The sequence below is a fragment of the Bombus fervidus genome, chromosome 15, assembly GCF_041682495.2.
Source record: "Bombus fervidus isolate BK054 chromosome 15, iyBomFerv1, whole genome shotgun sequence".
NCBI classification, from domain to species: Eukaryota; Metazoa; Arthropoda; class Insecta; order Hymenoptera; family Apidae; genus Bombus; species Bombus fervidus.
The window spans coordinates 5,205,402-5,222,757 of NC_091531.1; the positions used below are offsets into that span (position 1 = coordinate 5,205,402).

Consider the following 17,356-nt stretch of genomic DNA (forward strand, 5'->3'; position numbering starts at 1 on the left):
CAATAAAATATCAACGTTCCGATTGGAGTACACTAAGTGTACAAATACTTATGCACGGCAATGTATATTCTGATAGATCTGTAAGAAGGTAATAAGATTTACTTCCTTGGCAAGAAGCAAAGAATTAACCAATTGATAGAGGAAGATTCTTCTATAATATAATGTTGGATATACAACAAAAGTATCAATGCTTCGATTGGATTGCAGCAAGTATCTAGATACTTATGAATGGTAGTGTATATCTTGTGTGCATCGTGTAGAATACATCTTGGTGTACACTGTCGCGCTTAATACTTGATGCAATCCTGTCGAATCTATAAGAAAGCAATAAGCGTTGTTTCTATAGAAAGAAATAAAGAATTAACGGCAGAGAAAGACTCTTCTACAATATAATATCGAGTATGTGATAAAAATATCAGTGTTTCGATTAGAGTGCACTAAGTAAATACAAATATTTATGCACGATTAGCGTACATCCTGATGATACCATGAAAGCGTGAGAAGCTTTGCCTTGATCGGTTCATCGTTCATTTGTACAGTCTAGTCAAATTCACAAACTATTATTGCAATTCGAAAAAGATACTTATGAGCGGTAGTGTACACTGAAGGAAAACAAGAGAAAAACCGCAAGAGAGAAAAGTAGTAGGAGTACTCGAATGTCGACGAGCATTGCGAAAAAACAACCGGTGGAAAGCAGGATTTTTGCCGCGTTCCCTTGCGAAATCCATGTTTCAACGTCGTCGTTATCGTACCCTGTCCCTTGACCGGCCGTAAACCATCTTCCATCATTCGTCGTCCGCATTGCCTCGTCGTTTCTTAAATCTCAACTATCCATATTCGTATCCATATTCGGTGCTACGTGCGTAGTTTCCTACGCGCCTGTTGCAAGTTTCAGCACCTATGAAGCCAGTTTCCATAGGTTTCAGAAATTATTCGCAGTCCAACGTCGGCGGACTAACGTAAGTAAAAGTTGCAATTACTTAACCGTTTGATTAAGAATGCAGCTACCTTTCAATGATTCTTGATGTATGTACAACCGATTGGTCGCTACATGATAACAGAGGCTGATTCTCGATATCTGACGAATCATTTATCCTCAGTTACTGCAACGAGTAACTTGGATGACAAGTGCAATTAGGCTCCTGGAGTTTCACGAGCAGCCACCAGCACCGCTATGAATAACTTGTCAATTAATCGCGTAAGTACAGTATTAACTTTCAAGTGGATAATGGAGAATGGAGTTCTGAGAATAATGTATGCCGTGCTTTCCGCCATGATAAATACATACAAGTAAAAGCGAGTTATATTTCATATATTAGTAGCGCATCGACGAGAATTTTCCATCGATTGTAGGGTTATTGACAAGGAATGGCGAGAGCGGAGAACAAGCCTCAAAAGGACAAGTTTCACAAGCTGACGTTTACGTCACGCTATACCGTTCCTTCTACGAAGATGGACGTAAACTCGCTTGTTAATTGACCGCGAAAGCATTAAAACGTGATTTCAGGTCAATTTCGTGCGCGTATACTGTATACGCACGGACGAACGTTACGTGAAACGAAAGTAAGTGCGATGAGCATTACCCAATCGTCCGTAGTCGCGATTTCGTCGATCGACCAATGACGAAAGAGCGCATACGCGTGTTCGCGTATGCCCGGCTCTTTCAAAACGACTATGAGCAATATTGTCAACTCGATCGCTGACCTTAAGCCTTAAGTGGTCAAGTTTTCATTCCAGTTGGATGTTAATGTCGTTCATTCGCCTTGCACGTTATTTGAAAGTTGTTTGACACTCCTAAGAAGTGTTCGCAAGCTTCGGTATATTTCGGAAGCTTTCAGAATTTTTTCGAGGCCTTCAGAATTTTTTAGAAGCTTTCAGATTTTTTTTTAACTTTCAGAATATTTTGGAGGCCTTCAAAATTTTTTGGAAGCTTTCAGAATATTTTGGAGGTCTTCAGAATTTTTTGGAAGCTTTCAGAATATTTTGAAGGCCTTCAGAATATTTTAGAGACACCCGAAGGCTAGTAGAAATTTTTCAAAGGACCTTTCAAAGGCCACTATGAGCTTTTAAAAACTTTTGGTTGCTTTCGCAGTCCTTCAGAGGCTTCCAGAACTTCTTCAAAAATTTTCAGAGTTCTTGGGAGCTTCCGAGCTCCTTCAGAGATTTTCAGAATTTCTCCAACGATTTCCAGATACCTCGGTAGCTTTCAGGATCCTCTTCAGGCTTTCAGAGGCCTTCGAAAGTTTGACGATCCATCCAAATTGCCCAAATTTTTTGAAATACGTCGGCAAGCATTCGGAAGCTTGCAAACTTCTTCCAACATAGTCAGGATTACATGGAAATCTATATAGAAATTTCTATCATTTTTCTTGAGTCTTCGCAAGTCCCCAAAATGGTGTGAAATACTTTTTTAAAGATATTCAGAGGCATCTAGTAATTAATTAATCTTCCAAGGACTTTCATAAATCGGAAGAAATTCAGATTACTCTTGAAAATGCCCAAAGCCTTCATTAATATGTCGGCAAGGCCTTCAGAGATTTTCAGAAGCCTGGAAACCTTTCAGAGTGCACCCAAGTCATCCAAATTTTGTCAAAAGTGACGAAGAGCCTTCAAAGGCTTCCACACTCCTTCCAACATAGTCAGAATTACCCAGAAACCTTCACATGAAACTTGTACCATCTTTCTTGAGTTTCCATAAGTTTCCAAAAATCGAATATTTTTCTGGAGACCTCCAATGGCATCCAGTAATTAATTAATCTTCTGGTGACGTTTTTCAGAAACCTAGGGATCTTCCTGGGTGACTTTCTAGGGATCTTCACAGATACCTCCAGAGGGAATTCCAGACAAAGCTTTTGATCAAATTTCAGATGCTCTTGGAAATGTTCAAAGGCCTTCACAGATATGTAGGCAGCTTTCAAAGACCTTCAGTGGCTTTCGGACAGCATGTGCACGCGCGGATCGTTTGGAAATCTGCCACACACGTGATCCCGTGCTCATCGCAGGCGAGGAATGCAAAGTAACGCTTCACGGACGCTCCGCGCCGGTTTCCAACTAATTACTGCGAGAAGAATCTTGGCACTTGTTGCTCCTCTTTCTCTCTCTCCCTTTCTCTATTATTCCAACAATAACACAATAAAGAGATGATTGGGCAGAAGATGTGCGGCTATCAGTGTCATTGATTGGCTTATCGAATCGAAATTTCGTTACTACGTTGCTTCGTGGCCGGAGAAAGTTCGTTTGAATGAATCCTGCAAGAAACCGATAAGGAAACGGCAGATCGCAGTTTCACGGGGCACCAGCTTTGCGTAACGGAATAATTATCGTTGCTTTGGTCGCTTGAAACGAAACTGTGCAAAAACTGTGTCCTATTCGCAGGAGGTCTCAACTGCAACGGTTAAACGGAACAATTGCTTTTGCTGGTCTTAATAACGCTGTTCTTCTTTTTCAATATCTCTCCGCTTCGTACCCTGCTTTTATATTTCTACTTTTTAAGTAACAAGAAAAGAAATTCGTTGTAACGTATTTTGTAAATAAAAGTAGAGATTAGCCATGAAATAATATTATTGGTTTACAGATGGCTGTAATAATTTACGTTTGATTATTAAAATTTACGGTATTTCATTTCACTTTGTATTTTATATTCTCCGTGGTATTAAGTGTTGTTGTATTAAGTAAAAATTATGTACTGTTGTAACGTTGATACAATTGACAAAAATTAAATAAGATAAATAAAATAAACAAAATTAATTAAATAAAATAAATATATTCTCCGTGATAAAGATTGGCTATACAATTAAATAATGTTCAAAATTTGAAAATTAAGCAATCCAACTGCAGATTGTTATGGTCTCGATGATACCAGTTATAATGGCACAATGATACCAACTGACACGTTCACGTATCTCGAGATTATCCGTGCTAACGTCTTCAATATGACACGTAAGTTAAACATCTCGAGATTATGAGAAAATATTTCATAATAATTCATATTTCGCATTACAAACGAAGATACTGTACAAAAATGTTTTGTTAACGTACAGCACAAGTAGAAAATAAAAGTTGAATGCGCAGCGAACGTGTTGAAAGTTTCAAACGATGCTTCCAGAGCCCTGAAATATTTCACGCGATCGAAAAAGAAGATCTACCTGATTTCAGATCAAGTTTTCACGAGAACCACATAGCCACAGGCCTCGATAACATATATCACGTGCCGAAAGAGAAATCCTATTTCAGCCTATTTCCATGTTCCTTCTTTCCTCTGTGAGTCGCATTTACAATTCCTACAAACGAAAATGATTCAAAGACATCGATTTCTCGCGATGTTGCAACTGATGCTCAGTGTAGGGGGGAGAGACCGGTCTGAAAAGGATGGAAAGTTCTTGTGGAGCAAGTATCGGGAAACGACGTTGCATCCGTTACGAATTTCATTTTTCTTTTCCATGTAAACCAGCTGAGTGACGAGATATTCCTGAAGAATTTAAAAGTTCATCGACCGATGAACGAGAATAGCAGTGAAATTGAAAGCCACGTATATTCGCTTCAAATGTACTCCGCAACTTCTTCAAGACTGTGCGAGTTTTTGGAAGAAGGAAGAAACGTCAGGATATGTTCCAAAAGGTTTTAGAAGATTACAGAAAGTCGATAAAAGTGTTTGCGAGTCCCTTGAAGATCCTAAGAGCCTCTGAAAAATTCTAAGATCTCTGAAAGATTCTGAAAACCTTTGACACTTTCTGAAACGTCTTTGACGTTCTATACAAATTTAAGGAAAATTCTAAAGGTTTCTGAAAGATTCTAAGAGTCTCTGAGAATTTCTAAAAGCTCTCGAGTGGCTTTTGGAAATCTCCAAAGACTTTTGGAATCCTCCAGAAATCTCTTAAGGATTCTGAAAATCTCCGAAAACGTCTGAAAGTTTCTGAAGACTTCCGAAGACCTTCGGTAAATTCAGGAAATTTCACCAAAGGGAAATGCTTTGGCAGCCTAAAAATTGCAAAATCACCGTTCGACTCAATAAAATCGATAGCTAACGCGATATAACTTCGATCGCAGCACATTTTAGAAACTAACGCGGGTAATTCGTTCGGCACTTTCTTCGTTAGAAGTGAAAATCGGAAATTTTAATTGCCCCTAACGATCCTGTATCTGCATCTGTACCGAACAGCGCAAACAACGTTTTTCCTCTGCTTTCAGGTTCCTGAACGCTCCAATCGATGATCGGAACCGCACACCAAACTATCTCGATCGAGAGAAACAATTACAATTTTCCAGAGATGTTACTCCGAGGAAGATATTACAATTGTAGACGCATACAGATCAGCCAAAGTGCAGAGAAGTGGCTGAGATTATGGCTTTCGTTTTAATTAAACATGAGAAACCGCTTGATCCAACTTACCTACTTCGCAGCCAGCGATTATTATCGTTTCTAATCGCGCACTTTGTCTGATAAAACGGTTTCCCTGTATTCATCTACAGTGCTCAGCAAAGTATTTCAAACTTCCCAAAGAAAAACTTTCATATATATATAGTGTGTTGTATAAAACATTATGTAAAACGTTTTGAAATTTCATTAGTATTGCGAGGAGACACGAATGACATGATTATGTTGATAGAATTTGAAACTAATCTGAAAATGTATATGAATGTCGCAAGATATCTGCTGCGTGCATATTATTAATAAAAAAAATTAATACAGAGCATGAGTAGCTAGCTATCTTGTAGTCATTTTTTTCAGAACATTTTGACACAAGCTTTTTTATTATTATATTATTATAGTATCAAATACGCTTCCACCGAATACCAAAGTTTATTTAACATACAATGTATACTTGAATGGGTAACTTGACTATTTAACACTAGAACTACCGCACCAGTCAAACTGGTTGGTTTTACAATTTTATTTTAAAATTTCTATTTCATGTTATATTTTTTTCACAATGATGTAATGACTTTCGCTATAATGAATTTTATTTTGTTTTTTATGTATTCAAACTGAAAATAATTCTATATCGAGGCTACTTATATCAATAGCAGCCAAAATGACTGGTATTTGTCACAGTGTAAAAGGGTGCTGCAATCTGTTTATCACACAGCACTTGTTTATTACCACAGCAGACAAAATGTCTGGTTCCACAATTTTATAAATTTGTCAACCCTCGTTCAGGGATGCCAGATGGATTAAAAATACCCAAAATGTACTACATAACATGTTATTCCTTCTGTAAGAAAGTAATAAATGAATAAATATAAAAATATTCTATTATTACATATTTTTTTAAAAACCAGTCATTTTCACTGGTTTTGGGAGAAATAGCTTCGTGCTAACTATCGGTTATGTTTATGTATTTATGGAACATTTCAAGATGCAAGAATGAGCAGAACGTGTATGACACGAGTTCTGCTTTTCTATTCCTCTGGTTGCCTTTACAAAGACCATGAATTTGCATAAATATCACGATTGAGTCTGTCAATCCTTGTTAATAAAATTTCAAGATATTTCCTCTATCACATAATATATTCGTAAAAGGTGTGCACGAGTTTTCGAGTAAGTCATTCACAAGCGTAAAAACGTTATCCAACGTGTACAGGAAATTGAAGAAACGCGTGCTTCTTCAATTAGAGAGACACTCGAGCACAGAACCAACTATGTAGTTACACGAATGGATCGTCCTGTACAATGAAATTTCTGGTAGGAAGATAGCGGTTATTACGGTAACACGAGACAAGGAAAGTATTCCAAACTATCAAGAGCTACACGCACGGTTCTCATTATGCCGTTTACATTCTTCACACACTCAATCGCTATCTGTAGAACGTGACGATAGACACGAACGCGAAACACCGTCATTTTTTCAACACTTCTCAGGAAAATGTACGTAAAATTAATCGTAAAAAAAATGTCAAGCGGAGAATTTAGTTTGAAAAATTCCTTACGGGGTGCGTATTTCAGAATCAAGCAATGACGAGTATACGCGTCGAACGTAATCAACCGGTTGCTAGAGAAACCAAGAAATCTTGCAGCAATAATTTTTAATCGAACATGGTGATATGGAAATATATTTTTCCAATTTTGTTCAAAGAACCTAAATTAAATATCTCGTAATTACAACGTTTAAACAGGTCGTTGCTATTACTCTACTTTGTTAATTGGAAGCATTTGACGACTAAGGTGTAATTATTGCAATGCGTGGCCAACGTTTAATCGTCCACAGAACTGACAATAATCAGTCCGTCAGGCCTTGAAATTTTAGTTACAAGCAACAATTCACCTGTGAACATAGGTTTGATGGATGACCAGGGAAGAAGGGCCATTAATCAGGCGAAACTGTTAGCGGACAAGCGTTTCCCTGCTCGATTATCAACGACAGTCACGTTGCTCGATTCACTGTGACGTCAAAGCAGCATGGAACTGCGATCTATAGCCGATTGCGATCGCGAAACGAGGTGTTCTCAAGCGAATGACATTAGTCGACTAACGACTATCACGGTTATTCCACTTTGCCTGAAAAAAATCGCCAATAAATGTTTCATCCATCAACCAGTTTTTTACTAATTAGAAAAGTAAAAGAAAAATCGACTTTTAAGAACGAAGAGGGAATAATATTCAGAGAAATGAGACCTCTTTCCCTTCAGATAGAAAATTATTCCAACTGTCGGTTATTGGATAAATTATCATTTTGATCGTAAGAGAGATTCGTGAAAACCTAATATTAATTGTAAGTTCATCTAAGAGCTAGCACCAACTTTATGCCAGACCCAAGGGTCTAATTCTAAGTAAGGCAATTGATACTAAGTCACATTACTCACAAGCGTACAGACTCTAGCTGTAAGTCTAAATTACTCCAAATATTAGAATTAATTCAGATAATAGACTAATACCGTGTGCATGCCAGACTTTATTTGGAGTTCCCCTCAAACTATATCCAACCCTAATTATCAGTCAATTTAAAGTTATAACAGAACTTCATTCAGATTCTATCCGGCACTCGTTTTAATCGCAATTTTGCAGAAACGCTGGAGTTAAACGGATCGTTTTCCAGATGTGATCCAACGCCAAGTGAAATTCACAGGCGCGGTCCAGTTGCAGTCGTCGATCAGCTAAATCCTGTGACTCGGAACTAATGCGAATGAGACGTAACCCTAAACGTAACTCGGACCTCTGGCCTACGTCGTATCGATAAGGAAAGATATACGACTGGCGATCAAATCGGATCATAAAGCATAGATCGACCTCGAGAACAGGCTGGATACGAGTGCACCGATCACAGGCTGCAAAATTATGCAGTCGCGTGCCCTTTTTTTATACGTTATCCGGTAAAGCGTTGCAAAATCCATGGGTCAATCGTGGAAAAATGAGGACAAGGCCGTGTGCGTGAATTCTACGCTCGTTAAAACAGACAATTGTGCTTCTTTGTCTCTATTAGCGACAGATTATTCCAAAGGTAATTTTCTACTGATCTTACGACCCATTGTCTGTCTTTGTCGGGTTTCTACGCTAACGATAAATCATGTTTACACGAGTCTTACAGGCTCGAAAGATCGAGACAAATAACCGATAAAGCGGTTGAACGAAGCTTGTACAATAAGAGAGATAATCGTCCATTGTGAAAGGATAGATGTTAATTTGAACTAATTAGAGAACAATTTCCGTGTGCAAGTGTTTAGAGGCGGCCTACCAGGTTGATCGTTGCCACTGGTCTTTCTCTACCGTTCCTCTTTCACGTTCACCAGACACTCAGTTTAGAGCAAATATAATGTATAGCGTGTACTTAAACATGGAGCATGCAGCAGTGTGCGAAGCTGGCGTATGTGCACGTTTGTAAAGCTTGTAAAACAGTGTCTTTTATACGACACTCGTCAACAGACGTTTACAGCTGCAAGATATACAAAATCGGAATTAATTCGCAAAGCGTAAAACACAAATCGTTCGTTGTTTATCGTAACAGAACACCGGAGATTGTTCCTTTGTCTGTCGTATCCTCTAATTTCTTTCCGTAGTTAATTCAATGCTTAGTTGATCATAATTAATCGTTGTACACAATTAATCATAATTAATTGCCTCGACGATTTACAATGATATTGTCCCAGAATTTCCTATTCACTGACTGCCACATATTTTCTCCAATCCTCCTAATTTCTTTTCTCAATTAATCGCTCCAGCATACACAGAGTATTTCGTTTAACTGGAAACGGTACAATACCTCGCGAGTAATATTACAGTACGATTAAGTATAATAAAAGTATAATCATTATTAAGGATCAAAATTAGAAAAAGAAACGTTTTGTCGTTGAAAAACGGAGAAAATGAAAGCTGTTTCTTTCGACGTCATGCAGGACACCGTATGGCGCAGATTTTTTTTTTTTTTTTTTTGCAGTAGTGGAGCAAGATTTCAAGGTCAACTTTATTCCTTTCAAAATGCAATCATATATTTTTGAATACATCGATCGGTCCATCTCGATATTCCCCATAAAAAAGTATTAACCTACTTACGTCGAGAAACTATTATTTTGCCAGATATTTCAACTTTAAATCGTCGTATGAAAGACGAGGAATTCATACGTTAGAACGAAACACCCGCTATAATAAATTTCAGAGACCCAAGTGTCTTTTCCAACGAGGATTATAGTCGTAACGAACAAGCACTCAGGAAAGTGTCATCATCGTCGTATTTATGTCTCTATTCCCTATGAAATACCATGCAGACACGTGTTACATAATTTCGATATGAAGGAAGTGCCGCGTGTACGGTTTGCGTCGCGTGCTCGGATCGCTATACATATAGATCGTTATCACACGGATAAACAAGGCGAAAATCGGCTTGGCCCCGAAGCGCAGCGAGTTTCCGTGTTTCCCGGTGCAAAATTGCGTCGAAAGCACTGGAGCAGGTTAAAATTCATCGACGTTTTCCTCAAAATCCCACTTTCTTGGTTGTTCGCGGCTCTCGGAGCATGCGTTAGCCGGATATCCGGGTTGATCGCTATTACACAAGTGGCATAATCCGATTATGCAAACTGGACGTGCGCGTGCAACGTTCATGGAATTTTGCTTGATCGATTTAAGTTTGTCGGATGTTAGGGCCAGTGGATGCCGTGTATCTCGACTCATTAATCAGTTAGCTGTTTTTGACGAGTATACTCGTCACGAAGGAATGGCAATATTTTCTGTTATGACGAGTATACTCGTCACGAAGAAATGGCAATATTTTCTGTTATGACGAGTATACTCGTCACGAAGAAATGGCAATATTTTCTGTTATGACGAGTATACTCGTCGCGAAGAAATGGCAATATTTTCTGTTATGACGAGTATACTCGTCGTGCGTAGAAAGGAGTTACAATTTGCTGTTTAAGTTGCGATTTTAGTAAGAACAAAACTATGATGTTTTCAATATTCGCAGACCAAGACGAAATAAAACGAACAAATAAAAAGATCTTAATTATTATGAAAAAATTGTATATCGTGTGAACAATGCGACACATTTTAGGTACACGCTCTTTTCTAAGAGGTCGCCACAGCTAACTGGTTAATTAATTAGCAAACTAAAGTTGCGTCGAAGCATCTCATTCCTAACTCGCGTTTTAGACGATCTATCGGGTTGTAACATACACGGAAACTTCTCGTAGATGAGACACTGTACCAGCGACAAACATCAAATTTTCTAGAAGAGAGAAAAAGCTTCTCTGGCTTGGAATTGTCTTCGAAATCTGATTGCTTTTCTTTATTATACGATTTCACCAGTTAGCTGTTACGATCTCTTTATCTAAAATGAGAAGTGTGTAGCAAAAAGCAATGAATACGACGAGTATACTCGTCGAACGCAGAGTATACGTGGCTGTTGTAATATAAAATTAAGTTGTACTGAAAAGACTGTTTTATTTTGTAATCTTACTCGAACGTTTTCGATTAAATAAGACTAATATCATCGATATCATTTATCCAGAACGCGAAATTTGAAAGTGCAGAGAATTGCACTCCTACCGAGGTTCTAATTTTTCAATAATATCCTCGGAAATACGAACTTGCATGAAAATCCGCGGTCTAATAATAACGTACTAACAAAGACTAATGAGAATTGTAAGAACAGGTGGAAGTTACAATCCGACATCGATTACTAAATTCTACCGAGTTCACGCTTCGCTTACGAAAAGGAACTTGAAGGATATAATTTAATCATTTAGACGTAGTTTCATGATTTTCTACTTAATTCCCGCGCAAAAAACGTTAAAATCAGCCTAGATCTCGAAAGACGCGCGAGAGCCATCGCGTTCGTTACTCATCAGACTCGATCCTTTGTTGTCAACTGTGGTTTATGCAACGTTGAAACGATAAGCTTGTGAGTGTGCAGCGTGAACCAGGGGCCTGGATAGCCTTGTTTGATTAATCGCTGAAGCCGCTGGTCGTAACAGCCCAACAAGGTGGGCTGCATTCTATGAAAGAGCGGAAAAAGAGTATCGATTGTGCGAGTGTAATTGATTTCACGCTTCGTATCGTACTCGTACTCTGATTAATTCGCTTAGACAAGTTGTAGCAAATAAAAAAACTAGTTGATCTTCCGCCACATCTTTTTGCGTCTGCCATTGCTATCTGCTTCCTTTGACAGCGTTTTCACTCCGCTATTCTCTTTCTTTCTTCGTGTTCGCGTCTCTTTGTTTGGGACAGATGCCTCGTAAACAAAAATTATATATATATATGTCGGAGATGAAAGAACATCGGGGCCTTTCCTTTGGAATTTTTGGGAAAATCCCCGATACTTTAGTCTAGACTTTTTATTATAGCTGTACTTAAATAATAAAACTTGGAAGTAATTGTTTGTGATTTGATCCGAGTATGCTTGCCCGACATTTATGACAATAGGCTTGGGCTCGAAGTGACATCTGGTCGCTGAACGTAGCCACGGTCACGGGATGGACGTTTTTACCTTACAGAGGTATGGAGTAGTAGCTCTCCTTAAAAATATAGTTGACCCAAGGGGTACAGAGAAAAGTACACGAGGGAGTTCCACTTGGACTGTGGACAAGTTCAGTGCCAATTGGACTGTGGACAAGTAAGTTCAATTCGACTTAGACTTTGGAAGAAAGAGCATTTGCTATCCTGTTGACCATGTATTCGTTATTGAAATTAAGATTATTATCATTAGCATCTCGAGTATCTAATCGCCACGGTTAATTACCAAATTCTGTAGTGATCATATTTGTACCATTAACTATCATCTGTATTGTATAATAACAATGGCTAATCCAAATGAAGATTCGTTAAATTATAACTCGACATATATATATCAGGTTGTCCCAAAAGTGTCTTTCTGTTACAAATAACAAACGTCTTTAACAGCAACGCATCTTTATACAAACGTGAAATCTAATCTGTCAAATATCGTGGTCTTTATGTTAATAGAACAGAATGGACCATACATAATTCAATAAAATAATACAAAAGAAGAAATGTTGTGCATCTATTATTTCCTTACAAAACGAAAGGAACCTTTGAGACAAGCCAATGTGATGTAATATATAAATAGTAATATAACAGGCAAAGGTACATTATGTTTGATACTAAAACCAAATAGTTGGAAACATTATCAACGTTTTATCTCTATTGAGATACAACGTCCACTTCGGGTTATATAGACGCGAGGAAAACAACGGTTCTACTGTAACGTGAACGTAATAATCTTTTGGACCTCCTTTAAAAAACGCAATCTCGTTTCTGTCAAAAATGAATTGCATCGTATTTACATTTTAAAAGGACGAAGACGGGCCAATCCGAAATTCGATTCGACCTTGTCAACTTTGAGTTTCGTAATTATAAAGAGGGTAACGAGTTAATTAAAAATTCCAAATTAGCTTTTGCAGTGATATTTTTAACTCTGCTGGTGTAGTATACAGCACACGGTAGTATAACACAGCAGTCACTAAAGTCAGCAACACGTGGCTGGTGTGTAATCAGGTGTTACGTTTACTCACAGTTGTTACACAAGAACAGATCTTTATTCGAATTAACGAAACGAAGCTATAGAAAGAGTTTCTCTCTCTTTCTTCGAATGTACGTGCTCCTGTCGTTTTATTCCCCCAGCATCACGAACCGATTCCCTGCGATCGATAAATTAAACTCTCCGATATCTCTTCCGGTTTGAAAGCACGCTGCATCGAGGGGAAATGGCGAGGAGGCTCGTTTTTCGTGACAATGGACAGACCCGTTCGCTTCCTTTTATCTTTTTTCCCCTTCTCTTCACTTTCCACAAATTTTATTCCTTTTAACGAAGGTTTAAATAGAATTAAGTCGCAAGAACGTAAACCTTTCTATCGATTTTGCTTTTCGTTTCTTAGTTCTTTTTTTATTTGGGTAGAAAAATATAATTAATTAATAACAAACCAATTTCTATTTGCCATTTCGAAATCAAAGAGACCGAAGTTTTATCATTTTTACCTGGCTCTATTTTTTCCTCGTTTAATTAAAAATAATTAGTCATCATCGCGATACAATATACTGTACGATATAATTTTGCTTGCAAGCTTGAAAACACGTTTCTCCTGATTGATTAAAATTTTACAATTTTCCAATATCTCGACGTATCTCGAAAAATGGAAAAACGGGGCGAGACAAATAACAGAGAATAGACAAAATTTCATAAATCGAAATACGCTAACTCAGCATACGTGTACGTTCACGTATCTTAAAATTTCGATGATATTTAAACGAAATGTCTATCGCTTAATTACATACATTAATTACTTCGTATACACCTAAACAGAAGATAATTACATACCGTAACTCTCAAGTTTCTCTCCTAAGTTCCAGAAGCTTGTACAGCTACGGTTCAAGTTCCACGTGACTTCCAATATCAATATTCGAACAATAGCTTCGAACTTTCTACCGATCCTGGTCATTCGCCAATGGTTTATACGATCGAATGAAATTTATGCGCCATTAACCAGGCACCTGTTTCCAGAGGCTTGTACAACGTCCCTAACCGACCGCGATATAGTCGTTATTATTACAACCATACAAGTGCTTTGCCGTGAAAGCGACTAGTGTTGTGAAAACCCTTCCAATTTCCCGATTGTTATGCTGTTTCGAAGAAAATATGATTGCAAGGAAATTACGATTCCAGATAACCGTTTTAACGTTGCACTGATCAAATTCATCAATAAAATTCCGAACACTGATATCGAAACGTAAACTAATAGGATCGATAACTACCATACTACACAATATAGTAACAGAATTAGTAGCAGAAAATATAGTAATAGAATTTTTTCGAAAACAGAATCAGTAGAAATTTTGATTTTTTTTTTTTTGGAGGATTCAGTTCGAATATTTGCTCGTTTACAATAGGCGTTTGAAATTTATGTTTCTCTTCTGTAGAAGCAATAAAAGAGTAAATTATTCTCCATTCAAGACCCCTACAGCTAAACTACGTTTCAGAGAGGCGAGCACAGAATCATCGTGTCTATTCCGAATGGCGGTAAAAATGAAATTGTTCGTACTTCATTGCGCGCCATCAACGTTCACGAGATAATACACTTTCCTCCGCAGCAACTGTTGCCTGTTTGTTACTTGATAACTGGAAGTAAAACGTCAATTCATGGAAGAACGCTAATGAAACGAAACTATTGAAAAAACGGCAATTTACAAGATACAGCAACTGGCAAAAGTATTTTCACAGTCGCCAGAGAAAATACTCATGCGCATATTTTATATTTCGTATTAAATATTTTCATATCTGATTGGCAGCATAACGAAACGCGACTGCCAAGATTATAAACAAAATTTGAATCTAATCTGGGAATGTATACGAAAGTTGTAAGGTATTTATTTATTTATTTCTAAATTACAAACTTACGTGTTAGCAAAAAATTTATATACAGTGTGAAGTCACTTTAAACATATAATAGGTGTTGTTAATAATTATTAAAATATCGTGGACGAGATTGCATGTTTAAATACTTTTGCGATCTTTACGAATATCTTCCGCATACATTTAAATTTTATTTTTAATTAATACATTTAATTTCAACATTCTTAATCAGAATAGTAATTACAATGGGCTTCACTGTACCGTGTTAATGGAATTTCAAAATGTTTCGTATAAAACACGCGGTATGTTTCAACGCGTATCATTCAATAGATTTTTGCAAAGACTATTTTCTTTCGTTATTCCAGACTTGCATGATTAATTTTCCAAAGGTCTTAGAACAGAGCTGCTACAATTTCTACGTTTATAAATCTCTTAAAAATAATTTACGTATCAAGAAATTATTTAAATGGAGCAGAAAACGTCTTTAACCTTACCTAAATGCTAATTTTATGCTTCTGAAAACCTTCGCGACATTCTTTCACAATTTACGTTCACGTAAGAAGATCGCACGAATATTCCGATTGTGCGTCAATGTCACGACGACGAAGCGTCACATTTCCACTATAAACCTTCTTAATATCGAATGTGCCGATTTATAGTAAACTTCTTCTTCCTTAATATAGTTGATAATTGCCGATAGCACAAGTCGCAATTTAAACAGCAAATTTTAACTACTTTTTACGCATGACGAGTATACTCATCATAGCACTTAATATCTTTATAATAAATATCTATATAATGATATCGACTTGATATCTTTGATTAAAGAATTTCAATTACGAATAACCAATATTTAAATAAATGGCCAAGTAAGTAAGCAGAACTTTTTGGTTATCAGTAACCTTTATTGATAGACCGAATTTTATTTTGCTTATCGATAACCGTTATCGACAAGGAAAATATTTTTTGCTTACATTCGACTATTGGTAATCGTTCTTAACATTGCTGATAATTAGCATTCGATAACAACATAACAAGAACTTAAAACAGTTGTATCAATATTGTATTACACTATCTTTTATTCTATTCTCTGTTTCATATATCTTAATACCGTTTCTTTGCTTAGCAAAATACATAAGATATATAATTAGCTTCTCTATGTTATCAATGAATACCAATTAATTCATTAATGTTACTAACGATTCAACAATATTCGAATACAGCCAGAAAAAATGTTGTCGTTGATATTAGTGATCGGTAACCAAAATGAAATTCGAGATATCGACAATGGTTATTTGTAACCAAGAAAAAATACGGTCATTTGTTATTTGGTAACCAAAATTAAGCTTCCGTCGTCGATAACGATTGCTGGTGGCAAAAAAGAGATTTTAATCATTCATACTAGTTTCATTGGTAATCGAGACGATTAAAGATTAATATTTTCTAATCGTTTCATTCTTCGAGAAATTTCCTTCACATTCATTGATAACTGGCTTCCGTTTGAATAGAGATTCATTTTGACTTGTAACGACGTTCTGCCAAGCAGACATTTAGAATATTCGCTATTTTGGATCTCTACCGCTCATCAGAATCAAACGGTGACAGGATCTAGAGTTGATTGTTAATAATCGGTGTAGACTTACGGATGGTGTCAGGAGCGAATCGAACAACGACACAGGTTTAAAAAACGATGTAAAAATAGAGTCCCCTCGACTCGGTGATTCGCAAGTTCCCCTCTGTACCGAGGTCAACAGTTTGTTACGGGGACCGTCGCTCAAGGGGGTATAAACACCCGCGGTTGATTGACCCGTCGCCGCGATGCACAATCCAACATCCAGCTGCATACCTTCGCCGCGTAACAAGAACAATCGAGTACATTAAATCTAATGGCGACTTGATGATACTTGAGATGCGGCGAGCCGCCTGTCTTCTATAGAAAAACGCTGGTACGAACGGCAAGGTGCGTTGCGTTTGAAGGAAAATTCACTGAGAACTTTGCGACGTTCTGCCGAGCGTTTGGAGAACGATGGAAAATTCTGCGAAGCTTCGAGACGCGACAGAAAATTCTGCGAAGCTTCGGGATGCGATAAAAATGCTGGGAAACTTCGAGACGCGACAGAAAATTCTGCGAAGATTCGAGACGCGATAGAAAATTCTACGAAGCTTCGAAACGCGACAAAAAATTCTGCGAAGCTTCGGGATGCGATAGAAAATGCTGGGAAGCTTCCAGAAACGATAGAAAATGCTGGGAAGCTTCGAGACGCGACAGAAAATTCTGGGAAGCTTCGAGACGCGAAAGAAAATTCTGGGAAGCTTCGAGACGCGACAGAAAATTCTGCGTAGCTTCGGGATGCGACAGAAAATTCTGCGAAACTTCGGGATGCGATAGAAAATGCTGGGAAGCTTCCAGAAGCGGTAGAAAATGCTGGAAAGCTTTGAGACGCGATAGAAAATTCTGGGAAGCTTCCAGAAGCGATAGAAAACGCTGGAAAGCTTCTAGACGCGATAGAAAATTCTGGGAAGCTTCCAGAAGCGATAGAAAATTCTGAGACCGCGTGGAAACC

At 37.6% G+C, this 17,356-nt stretch overlaps 1 protein-coding gene and 1 long non-coding RNA gene across 6 annotated transcripts in view; one reads left to right on the forward strand and one right to left on the reverse strand.

Moving 5' to 3' along the window:
• The window catches only part of Ptr (patched domain-containing protein), a 55,322-nt gene that overhangs the window by 22,525 nt on the left and 15,441 nt on the right, over nt 1-17,356 (reverse strand). The gene's annotated exons all lie outside the window — the stretch shown is intronic.
• LOC139994836 (uncharacterized) lies at nt 820-5,854 on the forward strand. 2 transcript variants are annotated; one of them, XR_011801768.1, is made up of 4 exons: nt 820-959; nt 1,101-1,198; nt 1,354-1,563; nt 5,188-5,854. It is a non-coding gene; the product is annotated as an uncharacterized lncRNA (long non-coding RNA). The 2 variants fall into 2 exon arrangements; XR_011801767.1 differs by lacking the exon at nt 5,188-5,854 and having other exon boundaries at nt 1,354-2,255.